Genomic DNA, 17060 nt, shown 5'->3' with positions numbered 1-17060 from the left:
AGCTATTGATGTGGAAATACTTTAGTGATAGTGCATTTTGTTGCTTCTTTATTTATATCTTTTAAATCAATATCACATTATACATTCATAAAATGAAATATATTTATCCTGAGTTACAGTTATTAATGAACACTACACACTGTGGGTTAAAAAATTGAATGGAACTTGTGAAGTTCTATTAATTTTTTATTATGGCATCTATTTGTATGTAAAAAGAGCCTCTCTGTTAAGCCTAAGTGTCTGTTCATTGTACTCCTTTCAGAAATAACTTGTTAAATATTATTCTGTATCCACATCCCTAAAATAGAAGGGAGGTGGGCAGCAGAAGAAAGTTTTGCTTGGATTGTCTTAAAATCTCCAGGATTGCTATAAGAAAATACACATTGGATATGAGGAGTCCTCTGAGTAACCTCCTCCCTCAGTCAATGCAACTGCATCCCACACTCCAAGGCAGTAACCCTCAGCTGTTCTTTTCACAGAGTCTTAGTGGCCACACATTATTCCTGTTTTCTTTCAGTGTTCATGTAATGGTTACATGGATGGAACAGTCCTCTTTTCCAGGTATGAATATTTTTTTCAAATATAACCATAAATTAAAACTGCCATCTTCTAGCACAATAATTTTCAAATTTGTCATTAGTAAATTTCTTTTAATTCTGCTTTTAGCCACTAGATGGCAAAACTGAATCCTTGAGATTTAGCAAGTCATGTGAGAGTGGGAATGCTGACTGAAAGTTTCAAAATTCCTAATGATCAGGACTTTGTTGCAGTGAAAATCCCTCTTCAGGATGTAATGTCAGCTGTAATGTAATATAACACCATGGAATTTCTCTGCTTGGCCTTACAGAAAAATTCTGAAATTTTAAATATTTTGCCTGATAAAAGGAAACTTGCAGAATTTGATCCAAAGATGAAAAGCAGTGAGTTCTCTATGCTGCAGGAGAACCAATTTTGTGGTGTACTTTTACAGTCTCATCCACTGGCTGGTGGGTTTAGAACAATTTCTGGCATATAAACACTATAAACATAGACGATGAAATATTGAGCCTGTTGAATGCAAAGACTTTCAGCGTAAAAGACTTTCACATTAAAGTATGCGATTTTAGAAGAGTTAAGTAATCCTGAAATAGAAAAGTAAAATATTTTTTCTTTTTCTTGGAAAAAGCAAATATAGACTGAGCAAATAAGCTGAGCACGGCTTACTTTTATGAGATGTTTCCATGACTAATTTTTTCCAAGCAGTAAAAATTGTTCATTTCTGATCCAGATCCTATGACATGATTTTAAAAACTGGTGTAGAGGAGGTTGAAGACAGAAGGATCTTATTACCCAATTTATTCACTGGAAATTATGCAAAGTCAGTGATTTTTCTACAGTTAATTTTAAAGGTTAAATAACCCTCTGAAGTTTTGGACCTACAGAAACACTAATTTCAAATGATCCTACTCTCATGGCTCTCTATCAGTGCCGTGTTGCACCTTTTAATTCAGAAAAGGATGAGAGCCCAAGGTAGAAGAGGCACTGAGAACAATATGAGGATTTTAAACCTAACTTTTCGAAATCAACAGAGGCTTGGTATTGCACTCCGCAATACACAGCAAGCTAGACAGGGGAGATGCTGTTTTTCAAGAAACTTTTCTTTGTCTCAGATTTCTTTTGTTATGGCACAGAAATAAGTTGTAACCATTAGAACCATAGAAATATTTGTATGGTAGTTTGCTCTGGAGTTCCATCTCTGGGGAAGAAGTAAAGAGCTGTCATGGAAACATCCTGAAGGATTTCTGCAGCTAGAGAGAATGATCATCAAGTTAATCCATCTGAAGTAATCATTAATTGTTAAACAGGGTAGTTGCCTTACTCCAACTGATAATCTAGGAATAACACTAGGCTGGTGCTCAGCTTCCTGAGCAATTCAGATATGAAGCAAAAATCACTCTGCTCCTGGGAAAGGCCCTCATCCTAGAACTACACAGCTGTGCTTCCATTCAAAAGGGGCTGGAGAATCATGCTCCTGTGGGTCACTCTGGCTTAGGATCATCACAGCCAGTGCTGCTTGAGGGACTGTGGGCTGGCACTTTCTCATTCTAACAGAGCTCAGCATCATCTTAAACACCCCAGCAAATACATGGTCCTGGTGTCAAACCAGGATTTGGGCCCCACAGCCTGGGGAGGACTGAGAGCAATCCAAAGCAAACCACCAGTCATGCCCACTCTATTACAAGGACTGTCTGGTTTTGATCATCTGCTATCAACAAAATTGCAGAACCAAATTTTTTCAAGCATCTTGACATCACATAGAGACAGGATTTTGCTATATTTCCATGTAAAACTGACCTTATAGATAGATGCAAATTAACCAATTACAGGAGCTCTGACCTTTATGTGTCTTTCAGACTATTAAAGGCTTACTGACTACAATAACTATTAATTTCCCTGCATACTTCAAAGATTAAGATATTCTTTTAAAATAGGGAATTGGTGGTAAGTGCCAATCAGTGTTGTCACTGCTCATGTTGGGGGAGTTGGACTGGATGACCTTTGCAGGCTGCTTCCAACCCAAACTGTTCTGTGATTCTCCAGTCTGACTGAAAGACTCTGAATATCACTGTGAGGCTTAGGTTCTTCTTTTGATTTCATAAGATTTTGCAGTAAGGCTTGGGTCCACGGAAAGGATTTACGAGCCAGAGGTTGTTTGAAGCTTCCCTACGCTTGTCCACTGCAGCTCCTCAGTCACAGTAACTAGGAAAGGAGAATCCCAGGAAGAAAAGGATGTCCATCCAGAGCTTCTTTAGCCTGAACAGCACTTGGACTCTCTCAGCAGGGCTTCCAAAAGTGGAGGCCTCTTGAAGGTGCTTAGGCATTACTCAGTTTTGCTGGAAAAGCACCTGAGTAGGTTGTTAATTGCAGCCTCTTGTGCTGGCAGTTTCTAGAGCTGTCCAGTAAGAAATTTTGCTTCTGAAACATCTGAGTTTTTTGCTGGTTTTTGTTTCATTTGCTTGGGTTGTTGTTTTGTTTTGTTTCGTTTTTTCCAGAGTAAAGGCTAATCCTGGAAGAACAGCCTTTCTTTAGAGGACTGGGAAGCCATTAAATCACTTTATTAAACATTTTCATGAAACTCTTTCTAAAACATACTTACTGCACAAACACAATTGCCGAGATATGTCAAAAACAGAAGTGCACCAAAAAGGGAACAATATCTCAGCTGATATTTCCCACAAGAAAAAAGTGTCTAGGGGACCAAATTTGTCAAACAAAATAGGCCCCAGATCTCATGGCTGTAAGATTATCCTGATAGCTCTTCTAGCTGAATGAAATGTAGAACAGACTTTGAAACTAACTCAAATATTTAGCTGTTTAGCAAGATGTGTTATTGCTTAACTTTTTGCAACTGTTTCCAGTTCTAGCAACTATTTTCATAAATATATTTTATTCATATAAAGCTGGGAGCTTGGTTGGGGGGGTGGTGGTGTTTAAATATCTTGCCTTTAAACTCTTCTAGTCTGTAACTAACCTGCTCTAGTAAAGATACTAATGTGTACTGGTTTATCCTTCAGCTGAAGGATTAGATAGAATCTGAATTCTGTTCAGATAGAGCGTGTGGACTCATCTTCCTCAGATTGCAAAGAGGTGTCTATGGAGAGCTGTTAGAGGCAACCAAATCTGGTGAAATATTATCTATGGGTTAGAGACTTTTGGCAAATAGCTTTAAAGTAATAAAGGGTTGGTGACAGGAACATCCAAAAAACTTTGATGGGTTCTAGTTCTGAAAAGCACCTATTTGGAGTACTTCAGTACTTTGCCTAAGTCTCTCAGGGATACAGGAGACTATTTTTCTGCTTAACATTTAATGCCAAAGTTAGGGTTTTCAAAGGATATTGGCCCAAAGACTGTGACCGTCTAAAAGAGTTTTCTTGCAGCAGATTTTCGTTAAGCATCTGTTTCATCCATTTAACACATCTTCTGCAAAGCATCTCATGTGAGCTGCTCTGTATGCTTCTCTTGCACTTAGTACAGGGAAGACTTGAGTTTCTGTTGGAGTAAAACTAAATTACAACAGAATTGTCATGCATGCACAGAAAAGCTATTAATTTTCCAGCTATTAACTTACTTGTGTTGCTTTTGTTCCTTTCTGTTTCTTCAGCCACGTCTGTGTATCTCCTGACAATGCCATGCAACAGATAAGTTATATGGCCTTATTTCAGTGTTTAAATACTCGTGGTACCACCACTTGCGTGCCAAATTAAAAATTAATTTCTGTGAATACCAAGGAATGGAGTATTGAAAATGTATTTACAAATAAAATATGATAAAAGAAACTTTGATAACATTTCCTCTCCGCAAAGGCATAAACATGGCTGAACTGAAATCCTGGGGGGAAAAAAATTCTTGAGCATTCTAGGAAGGTTCTTGTTGAACCCAAGGAATTATGGAAGGCACAGTCAGCTAAATAGATAAGAAAAATGCTAAGGCATTACATCAGAAGTTGTACAACATCATTGAAAAGGGAAGAACAAAATATGTGCACAAGTGAATAATTCCTTGAAGCAATAAATACTGAGATTTTTTTTATGAATAATTACTGAGATTGCTGACACAAATCAGTAATATTCCCATGAAGGTGATAATGAGGCAAAAAATGCATATATATATATATATATATGAGACTTTCTCATTGTGGTAGTCATACCATGCAAATTAAATTAATGACTCTACAAGGTATTTCAATGAGAATTTGCAGCTTAACTATGTTAGTAGAAACTCACAAATCTAAACTTTGGCTAATTATAAATATTATCCTTTCTCAATAAAAGAATTTGGAAACGTGACAGAAAAAGCAATTTGACTGCAAGGCTAGAGCCTTAGGGGGAATTATAATATTACTTTGAGAATTTTGTGTGGGAGGTTTAACATTTGTTCTGCTTTCTCTTTTCTCTCAGGAGTATAAAACAAATATTGGGAATGGTGCCATGGGAACTAGAACAGCATTTGCTTTTTTGAAAGCCCTCTTTTTTGCATTAACCTGCTGCCAATTATTACTCTAATTTTCAGTTATTTACAGATTGAATATAAAATAAAATGCAGACCAAAACTTCTAAAACGTAACAGTAAGTTATGTCAAGTTTTCATATAGCTAAATCACTGAACCTTTGAGGAGTGAAATCTATTTCTCAATGGAACAGAAGCTTCATGTTGTCTAATGGCTCCTTTGACAAGGAAAGCAAGAGTCAGATGCAGTTATTCCAAAGTTTTTATACCCGAGATCTGAATTTCATTATCTACATCAGGGCTTAGTCCTTTTTCAAGACACTAACTATGAATAGGTTTCTTAAAAAAAAAAAAAAAAAAAAAAAAAAAAAAAAAAAAAAAGTGAATAATTAGAAACAGAATTTATGATTTTTTCTTGAAGCATTAACTTATTAACTTTTTGCTGATGCTTTGATCAAAGAAATGAGAAGACAAGAGCAACAGTCTTTGGCTTGGGAGAAAAAAAAACAACATACAGAAAACAAACAAACAAACAAAAAAAAAACCCAGAAAAAAACCAACCAAACAAAAAACCACCACAAACACAGACATCAATTTTCCTTTTTTTTTTTTCTGAGTAACATGCTCAAAGGTAGACAGCTTTTGACTCTTCCTTTGGGGGAAATCCTGCTGTCCAAACCTGTCAGATGCAAACCTCCTGCAGCTGCATGTCCCCATGTCCAGCCAGTAGCAAGATTAAACTCCCATCCTGGACTGTGGGTGAGGCCCCACATCTGGGGGCTCTGTGCCATTAAGGTGACCCTAGAGCCCTCAGAGCTCTAACTCCTGCCTGGTGGCATCAGCCCCTTACTGCGAAATGGGATAATGTCACCTCTGATGTTCTTCGTAGTGTGGTGTCTGCATTTTGAAAAATTTTATCTCCAGTGAACATAGGTTTGCCTGCAAACCTACTCTACAACTGTTGCAATAGTTTAAATACTTGGACCCTTGTCTAATGTAGAATCTTCTCCACATCCTTGGCTGGATTTGGTACCTTCTGAAGGCAATTAGTCAGATTTACAAATGGGAGGTGATCCAGGTTTCATCTCTGAAGGTGCCTGTGGGGTTCATCCTGTCAAATAAATACAACTTTTTTTTTCCCCATTGCTAGCTTTGTCCTTCTTTTACCACTTCAGTCACAGTTCTTTAGTTTGCATTCAGTACTTGTAACAGCGTAGTATAATGTGCATAGATTCTCTGTTACTGTTCCTTTTTTTAATCATCCACATCTGTTAACTGGGAAGCTGGAGTGCTCAGCAAGCATTTATTGAAGTGATTAATTAAGTTGCATTTTATAGTATTTGAAATACTTTTTACTGATTTACTGAAATAAAACTGTATGTTTACTGTGAATATTTGCACATGGCTTATTACATTATTATTTTTCCAGTTTTATTCAACAGAATACTAAGTATTTTTATAAAAAGAAAATCAGGAAATGTGATTGGTATGCTTGAGCTGGATTAGTCCTAGTTTTATGATTGCCTACACTTGACCTTACTACTGACTGTTCAATAGTTTTGAGCGATTATTTAATCTTTATCTAAAGAGTGTTGTGGCAGCATTTATGTGAGTGCCCCTTCTCCCATCTGCTGATGCCTGTTACAGTCCAGCCTATCCCAATCCCGGCTTGGTTTCTGTGTTTATCTCATTCCAAACATGCAAAGTATACTCTCCAGAAAAGATCAATTTCTTTATGGCTGTGGGATGGGCTTTACAAGGACAGTTTCTTGATCCAAATGTTGTCTTCCGAAGGACACATAAAAGGCTGACTTGGTATTGGTCTCTTGCTGAGAGGTTCTCTCTGCTCATGGACCTGCATGCTGGCAGTGTGGTGAATGGGCCCTTACCCATTATTCTGCCCCTCCAAAAGCCCCTGCAGAATCACAGACCCTTCCAAGAACTGATACTATAAAATATTTCTGGATGTCAGCTGGTCCAGTCTCTTGCCCATGGCAGGACCAATTTAGGTCAGATTGCTTATGGAGTAACTCCAAAGAAAGACCTTTTGGAGCAGTTAGCCCCACTACCTGCTGCATTTGCTCACTCTCACACATACAGAAGAACAGTCCTGGACCAGGTTCTTGCAATTAATTCTGAAATACACAGGTCCTTAAAAAGCTGAGACTGCTGAGATTTCACACAGTAGACACACAGGAATAGAATTTGCGGCCTCACCACCTTATGTGCCCATGAAGGAGATAAGGAGCTGTATACTGTACTCACCTCCCTGAAGGAAAAACAGGGAGTTTTATTTCACTTTTCCTTACCATGTTGTGTCTGTACTACCTGAGTTGCGAAATGCTAGGCACAATCTGACTACTGTGTCCTTTTCTGACTGCATTTCTTCATGAAAAATCCTTGTCTCAATGGAATCATATTTATGTTTTGAATGTACACTCTTATGATTTTATAGAACTCCTTTTTCTTAGTCAAGGAAAGAGAACAGTTTTTCTCCAGGGTAAGCCTAGACAGAAGAAGAAGGAAGACGTAATGTCTTCTAATGCTCTTCAAAACACCCTCTCTGCCCCTATGCATGGAAAAACCGTAGTTGACTACTAATTATTTCAAGATGACATCCAACTCTTAATATTTAGTTTGGTTTTGGTTTTTACATATATTAAATCTTTATCTGACTGGAGTTTGACAGCAGAAAGCTACAGGGATATTGTTAACAGTTTAATCAACATATTTATTGATAATAACGAGTATATTCAACAACATCAATCCCTTTGAAATTGAAAATCCCTTTCAATTCTTACAAAAAATTAAAAGAAGATTTGTGTTCATATGTGGTGGTGCATTTCTTTATTAATGAGTTCTTTTAATGGCTGGTCTCTGTTTCTCCCAAAATGAGTGGTTTCACCCTAAGTTACCTCCTCCCTCTCCTAGTTATTAGTCACTCCCCAAACCCTGCCTCTTCTTCCAGAAAGCCCTACATCCATCTTCCCTTGAACTAACTTCCTGCCCATTACCCCACCTACCCAGGTGTCAATCCATGCTAATCCCTTCCCCTGGTTCTAGAAGTTTCTGAGTTACTCGAGGCCCCATTGGCTTGTCCAGCCTGTACCCTCCCCCTGCATGCTATCACTGTTTTATAAATCCCTCCTTGAGCTCCTCCCCTGTTTGTCCCTGATTGGTTTTTGCATTGTACCCTCCCCTAGTTTCCACCCCCACTTAAACGTCAGTGTAATGGTGTGTTCTCTGCCTTTGGTCCCTGACTCCCCTAGGAATAAGCACTCAGACTCATACTGAAGATCCCTCTATTTTCTGTCACCTCGATCCTCAGCAATCACATCCAAGGCACCTTTCCTTTCAGAGCAGCCTGCTGCTGCTAGGAGGAGGGCTGGCCCTGCTCTCCTGCTGGCCTGATCTGTAGTGGTTGGGAGGCAGCCGCTTTTGGCACAGGCCAGGAAGGGGCTAGCCAGTGGGCTTCCAAGGCACTGTGTTATTCATATATAAAGAATACAATGAGTGCTACTGAATTAAGAAACAATATGTGCTCATTCCTTTTGAGGTTTGTTTGGAAATTCAGAAAGTCTAGATCCTGAAAGTATATCAAGCCACTGGGAAGTGACTGAATAAATGGATGTTATAGTAAGTACAGCTATAGGGTATTGCTCCTGTATCCTCAGGAAGACCTAGTCAATATGAATCACCTTTGTTTTATCTCAAGCACCACTGATATTATCACTGTATTTCTGGACTGAATGACTCAGACACATGGATTTTTCTGATCACAAACACCTATAAGAACAATAACCAATACACAGTATATATGAGGTGAATGCATATTTATGATTTTTTAAAATGATCAACCTGTTTTGATTCTTAGTTACATAATATATGATTATTGTAATTAATTGTGCATTGAGTTATACATAGGTATAGTGACTGCGTGTATTTTATACATGGCTAACACTGTATTGAGCAAACAAAACTGCTCTACTCTGTGCACTGCTGACATATTTAGTACAGCTGCACATGTGGTGTTTATTCAGACGAGCCAGTAAATTCCTATGTCCTTAATATTCATATCAAGAAAATGTGAAGCATTAGCTGTAGTGAAAGAAACCTTCTGTTTAGCTGCAGGCAAGCAACTCTCACGCACTGCTTTGCTCCTGTGCCTCAAAGTGGTCTTGGGGAGAATAGATTATAATAGGAGTGCTGTATTATATATCTGCTGTAATCTGTTTGATTTTTCAGAGATCTTTACTTTTTCTGTCATAGACTGCACACTGCCACAGAGACCTGGGAAGGTGGGACCAGTCACATTTTTCAAAAATTTTTTTCCAACTATTTACAGATTTACTGGATGTGAAGAAATGATCCATAGTGCTTTATTCATTTTACTGTGCTTTTCCATTAGTAAATGTGCAGTGCAAGATGGTGTACTAGCTTGGAAGAATCTGCTTAAATTGGAATAATTTTTGTGTTGTTTTCTTCATTTTGTCTTATGTGTGGGCAGAGTTTTTGGCATGATGGGCTTCTTATGGTGTTCAAAATTGGTCAAAATAAAGAAAGTAAATGGTCTTTCCCTCCTTCTCCTGCTGCCCCTGGCTCTACATCCATGCAAATTCTTCTTCCTGACCCTGGTTCTCAACTTTAATGCTTAAGCCAAATGTTCTTACTTGCACAGCAGAAATGAACAGAGTAACTCTTTGCCAGTTTAGTAAGCTTACAGAATAGTCATGTACATGAGAATTAATGAAAGACCATGGACTTATTTGTACTGATGGAAAGCTTCATTTCTAGGCTTTGGCTTTCACCTAGGCTTAGACTTCAGAGCTACTGAGACCAAACTTGGTGGTGACTGTCATAGTCTTGCCTATCTGCTATCCCTGGTTGTGAACTACTGTCTGTCTTGGTTTGGAAAGACAGGTATCTGTCAGGGGAAACTGGAGTTTCCCTTGGAATGGAGAATGTAAAAACCCCCTCCTTCCAAATTATTACAATTTACAATTTTGCAATTAGGAGCTTTCAGGCAAAAACATGGGAATAGGAATAACAGTTGTTTACAAGGAATATTAAAAATACAAATGAAGTCATACAAAAAAACAAACAAGCAAACAAATTAAAGTCTTAGAAAACCTTGACAGAGTCAGAGATACGACCCGACACCCTGTTGTGAGGATTGGAAGCAGTCCAAATAAGTCCTCCTGGAATAATGGATGTTGTTCCGTGAAGCAGAGATGATTGTGAGGAGAAAAGGGTCCAGTGCTGGCGAGATGGGTCCGGTCTTTCCTCCAAGGATTCAGTGGAAAAACCAACTGCCTTAGTATTTGGGATTGCAGGTTTTATGCTGGTGGAAAGGCTTTGGCTCCTCCCACTGGGTTTAGCATCTCACAATAGAATGAGGTAATGTTGTCAGTAATGTGAGAGGCCTTCAATGGCCCATTCACAGGTGATGTCCCTCGGAGGAGGATGGGTGCTGGAGTAGGATGGATGGAGCAGGAGAGAAGAACAATATCTCCCAATGGATTTCAACAGATGAAAATAGAATACACATTTTTTGGTTACATTTTTCAACCCAAGACACTGTCCTTACCTTCTGCCTGACTCTGGTCTTGTTCTGAGTCTTCAGTTGCCTAAGTCTTTGCGAAACTACACATTGAAATTTTCCTGTTGGCCTATTCCTAAATCTCAGTGGGGCAACTAATATATGTATGGAAAGGAAAAAGACAGAAACTGTGTGTCAGCTTGGTTTTTCTCAGGATACTGGCCCTGTATGTTCTCATTAAACTATGAAAATTTTTGCTTTTACTTTCCTTAATCAAAAATAAAAGGTTCACTAAAAGCACACAGCTACTTTTTTTCAGTGGAAAGCACATGAATCCCCTGCAAGTGATTCTTCTGTCAGCACAGAATTTATTTAGAAGGCTCTGTAAAGTTAATTTAACATCTCCCCTTATTTTAATAAAATAAGTTTTCCAGGGTTCTCAATACCTACTTCTGAGGCATGAACCAGATGTTTCGTACATGTCTGTGTACTATTTCTGTGTAACAGGTGAAAAAACAGGGTGTCATTAGAGCCATGGTCTCTTCCATGGCCACCCTGTGCACAAGAGAGGTCACTGAGGCTACCTGTACCTCTCACTGATGAGAGTCAGCAGTGGCCCTAATCCGGACCCTAGTATTAGCCTTCTGCTTTCGCAGTGCTCTCACACTGCCCAGGGAAATAACAAGGCAACTGTATGTGAAGATCTTACTTCATCTAGAAAATTTTTGCTCAGTAGTTTTAGTCAATGTAAAATGGTGTTTGTTATTTGAATCAAAACTTCCAATGATGAGATGGGAGTCACAGACAAAGGATATCAGATTGCAGAATAAGCAATGCAAAATTTATTTTTGGTACCGTTAGAACTGCCACAAAATCCTGTATTGTAGATATATTTTGGGAAATACTCTTCTGCTGACAGGAAATTAGACTGAAGAGTACTCCTACTTTGGCTGATACTTTACTTTACTTTTTGGCATCATATACAAGTGTAAAAAAAACCCAAACTGATCCAGATTTATTACTTTGAAACTCCCCCAGGTAAGAAAGTATATAAATGTTCATTCCAGCAATTAATTACTGGTACATTTTCTGTTATGATTAAAGTGACAAATTTGTTTGAAGGTTCAGTTTTTGGAAGATGCCATGGGATTTTGGGTAGAGCAGATTTTTTAAGTTTTTGTGTTACCCTTTGCTTTTCAGATCTGAAATGGTAAATTTTCAAGATTAAACAAGAATGGGTTTCTAGTTGTTGCAGCACAACAGTTTCATGAGGGGTAAGAAATTGTTTAGAAATCTGAATTCATCTTAGAAACAACAACTACAAAACAAAACTAAAAAACAACTCAACCTTCCCCCCAGAAAAACCAAACCAAACCAAAACCAAAAGAGAGAACCAACAAGCCAACCAACCAAACAACTGAACAAAATCACAGACACATACAAAAAAAATACTGAGGTACTGACAGTGATTTCTATATCATGGAGTGCATCATCCATTCTTCTCAGAATGTCCTGTTAGTGTTGAGGGCCAAAAAATGTAGGAACATATAAATATTGGAATGACAAATGTGTCTTACTCTAGACAAGCATTCTCATTAGTTCCACACAATAAGTTTGTTAAAATTATTTTTTTTCCTAAAATGCTATACATCTTTATGTGGGCACTCCTAGACCTGTTTGTCTGGTTTATATTCGACAATGTAATGAACTTGCAACATAGACAGCCACAACCACACTTTTAAAATATTTGTTTGAGTGATTGCAGGCACTGCTTATGGTACATTCAAACTATGTGTCAGTGTAGGAATCCTGGACCAGACATCGTCTGCAAAGGAAGCTGCATTTCTGGCACAATCATGTAGTGCCGCCACCAGCCTCCATCTCATATTTTTTAGCCTTTGACTCCTGTCAACCATTCCTTATGAAATGCGCTTTAAGCTGGAGTGGAGGAAGTCACTCCCCAACAGCTATGTGGGACTTATTATTGGGACTGATAAAGGGAAGAACTAAAGGTGGAGGTAGGTGGGGCAATCACAACAGTTTGGGGAGGAACAACCACAGGAAAATAGCTGGATAAGGGAGATAAAAAGGACTGGTCATGTGTAACAGGTGTCTGGTCTGTCTGTTTTCCTGGCCATGCCTAGGAAATCTCCCGGTTAGTGGAGTCAGTCTGCGTGGACGAGAGTGTCTGGAGGTTTAGGTAACAGGAAATGGACTGGAGACTGTTAGGTCTGAGCTGGATGCTGGAGAGACCAGAGGGTGTGTGAGTTGGCTCCTGGAGTGAGCAGAAGGTGGGGCTGGGGATTATTTGTTGGCAGGGCCTCAGGCTGGACCAGCTGTCGGAGAGAATTGTTTACATGTGTATGTCCCTATGTGAGAGGCAGCTGAAAGACCAGAGGATGAAGGGGACAGCAGCTGGACAGGCTGCATGTTAGGGTGGGCTTCCATCCTAATCAGTCACAGGAAGGAACAGGATGGTGCTCTTTGGGAGTGCTTTGTGTTCTGTCTGTGTTGGTCTGTGTGGCCAGCCAGGTGTACTCAGATACCGTGTATGTTTGTGTGCCTCTGGGGAATTCTTGCTCAGCCTCACCACAGGCAGGACAAGGGAAATGGCTCTTCTACCTCTCTTGGGTACTTGATTTGGCAACCCCTGAAGGGTTGAATGTCCTGAAGGACATTCATTGTATTAAACCCCTAGAATGGACACACCATGAAGTGATTTTTTTTTCTCAATCAGGGCTTGATTAAACTGTTTTTGACATAAGAAGAATTAGTGATTCCTGACTGTGTTTTTCTCCGCCTGAATTTCCCCAAAGTAGACATTTCCCTAAAATATCCTAACATACACATTTTTAAAATTCTTTGACACATTTTCAGCAAGTGCTAATAGAGATAGAATTGTGATAAAATAGCACAGGTTTTCTAGAGTCAAGGTAGTAACAGGGATAGGAGCACAGATAGCTGCATCTGCAACACAGCCCAGAGACTGAAACCCCCTTATCTTTGATAGAGCTCCTGGTACAGTGAGAGTGAAGGTCCCTAATGAGGCTCTTAGAACAATTAATGCCTATTGGTTCACTCAAGGCTTTAACCATCTGTAAAGTTTTTGCATCAAAGCAAAGGGAAAGTTTTCAATTAAAAGGACAACTTGAATGCTAAAGAACTTGGCAGTACTGCCTTCTCCATAATTCACATTATTAGAAGCTGTGTGCTCATGTTGTGAGTAAAAATCATTTATCTGAGAATTTATCTAATCTGAGCATTTATCTAATGCTTTAGACTATTGAAAAAAATTCTGAGAAAGCACAGTTATGTACATTTGTTACTAAGTGTAAACTTTGTCCATGTAATTTGATTTATTTCTACCTCTCCATCTCTCTTATTTTCTTACGTAATTATTTGGTTTATTTTGATTAAATAAATTATTCATTACCACTATCATCTCCACTATCAGAAATGATGAAACAAAAGCAGAGATCATTGTTTGTATTTAAATCACCTAAATATTGCATTTACTTTTACATAATGTTACTATTTTCTAGCAGTTCTTTCATGTGTTTAGGTTGATTTGTCACTGTTTTGGGTTTTCACTGTCGCATGAAAGGAATGAGCAATTTAAGGGCAGACTAACAAAGGGACAATAAATCCCTGAGAAAATGTTACTGAGCAGAGGAAGTTCATCTAACACAGCTGCCAAGAATGAGGCAAATGAACATCTGCATTGGATTATACTGCTTCAGGAAAGCTAAAATGAGTCTGTGCTAAAAGAACCTTCTGTTAATCTTACTTGTTTTTTCCATTTCTCCTTTGTTTATGCTTTCTTGGAGCCAAGGAAACACAAGTTTCTTTATCAGTGCAAACAAGTACTTGTAAAATCCCTTTTTAATATATGGTAGAATCATGGCTGGTTAAAAAAAAATGAAACTAGTCAAAACTTCAGGTGTTTTTTGACAACTCACCTCTGTAAACACAAACTTTGCTTGAAAGATCCCCGTGCTCTGCAGCAGCAGCTGCTCTAACCAGGAATCAACTGGCTCAGTATGCTCTCTCCTGCTGTTCGTAGCACTTCTAAAGGAAAGAAAGAAAATTCCTCAGCAATACAGCAGAAGCTCTGTGGCCAAAACAAAACCTTGATCAGCGTAAGGACTTTATAAACCGGCATAGGCTCTCTATCAATTTCATATTGGTTGCACCTTACCAAATGCACTTAGTTTTAAATTAAAAATTTAGCTTTTCCTGCTATCTGCATGTTCACCTGTGTGCCAAAAATCCAACCAAGATTTTTTTCTTTACTGGTTTATTACCAGCTGCCTAAATTGTCTCAAAGTAAATTCTCAACTACTCCTGTAAGTTCCTATTTCTAGTCTGGGCATTTCCCACATGGCTGCCATTGCCTTTGCAGGTGTAGCTGGTTAATACATACTGCTCCATTTTTTGGGGCAATGCTCAAGAAAACGTAGAAGCTGGGCATGAGGGACAGAAGAACGAAAGTCTGGAAAACTAGCAGTTTGTGGTTGTTTCTGCTTTTGTTGTTTGTTTTGTCCCCAGAATTACAAGTAACTGGCATGCTTCATTTCTGGAAAATCCAAAATCTAAGAGCTGATTCTTCCTGTTTCTCTTACAACTATTATTCAGAAAATGATCTTCAACTCTTTTATAAAAATATATATCTTCCCTGTTTGATTGATTGTTACGTATATCAGCATTTAAACTACTGTTTATTTTTAGAAACGTTGCGATTGCCTTCAATCTTGAAAGAGAAAAAGTAATATCTCCTCTCTTTCTCTATTGCTGCACAGTGCAGCAATCTCATGCATGATCCTCATTGATGGAAAAGTAATGTGTGCAAAAATGGATTTTTCTCTCTTCCTCTTTGCAAAGCATACAATCAGAAGGCTTTTCCTTTCCTTTTGGTGGTGTTTTGCATAACCAGCACACCAAAGAAGTGGGTTTTACATAGTCATTAAGAAACATCAGGGGTTTGTGGCTGCTCCGGCTGGGCAAAGCAGTTAGAAGAAAACCCTGAAACCCTAGTAGGAGGTCTACACATACCCTTCAGGGATGGTAAAAATAGAAGTGTGGTCAGCTGTTGTGACTAGGCAACAATATGAACAGGTTAGCTTATTCTTATAGGCAAGGAATTAATGTTTGATGTCCTGAGGGGTGACTGACACCATTAATACATTAACAGCCAGTTTATATCAGAGTAGGAGGTATCACAGTTTGGCAGGACCACATTGCCCGGTGTATCTCAGGTGTATCTCAGGCCTGTTTCAGGTGTTCTGTTAATTTAGTCCTATCACATAAACACAAGCAGAAACTTGAAGCATATTAATTTAAAACTAAAAGAAAAAAGAAAACACTGAAAGAAACTGATAATGACTTTTTCCCCCATTTGAGAGCTGACTAGACTTCTAGAAGGGCTTGAGGGATGTGTTATGTCTGTGCTGCAGAGAAGTGCATGATGTGCACTCAGCATTCTCATTACTGGCTCATGTCCTTAAATTATTTATACTTGTTCAGCTTTTTTTTAAAATTAACTACTACTATTTCCTACCCAGGTTGTCCTTCCTAGGTTCTGTTATACAGAAAGCTTAAATAATTCTACAGGGTCTGATAAAAAAAAGTGGTTGAAAGGAGTGAAGGGGGATAGAAACTGGTCTTACAGCTTATGAGAACATGGAGAGACAGGCAGGGAGTGGAGCTGAAAGAAAAACATGCTTATAATTAGGTGATACAGTGATGAAGTGGGAAAGGCTGGTGAGACTCAGGAATGTGGGAGATTAGTACATGCTTGCCTTCACTGCTCAGCTGGTTTCTGAAGCAATGAGATGCGAACACAGGTGATTCAGAATAGAGTTACTGTTCATGTAATTGGTGTTCAGGTACTACAAGACTTTCTGCTTATCTAGGGATAAAATACAGAGTGAGTGAGTTAGCACATCCTAATTTATGTGTTAAGTAAGGAAGAAAATAATGATAAAGTATTTTGCAGATAAAAGTCATCATAAGAAGACCAAAAAGCCAGACAATATTGGCAAGCATTAATTAATTTACTATTGCTAAGCAATTTTTTAGAGTTTATTATTGAGGAAGCAAACAATGCATCTGGTGAAAAGAAATTGCATCATCAAAATGCAAACTAAGCTTGTAGAGTTGTTTGTTTTTAACCCATGAACAAAGTGAAGCTCATTGCATCTCAGCAGCAAAGGGAGAAAAAAGAAAATTAACTTCTAAGCTGATTCAATAACAACAACCACAGCAATTAGCAGAAGTAGGAGTCTTGATGCACAGGCAAAACAATTTAGATCTCCGTGGCTGATGTCAGTCGAAATTAAAAGAGTAGAGTTGTCAAAGATGGAAAATTCCCATCCCCATAGTTGTTCTCATGGCTTTGGTAGGAATGAGAGTTTCCATCCCACTAGGCTAGTGCTCCTACTGTTATGAATGCAGCAGAGCTGCACTCGGTGTCTCTTCTGAACATAGGTGGGCCCATCCGTATGCCAGTAGTGCTCAGAGAGCTGCTGCAGCACAG

The sequence above is a fragment of the Prinia subflava genome, chromosome 1, assembly GCF_021018805.1.
Source record: "Prinia subflava isolate CZ2003 ecotype Zambia chromosome 1, Cam_Psub_1.2, whole genome shotgun sequence".
Taxonomy (NCBI): domain Eukaryota; kingdom Metazoa; phylum Chordata; class Aves; order Passeriformes; family Cisticolidae; genus Prinia; species Prinia subflava.
Note: the sequence above shows the minus strand (reverse complement) of the source record.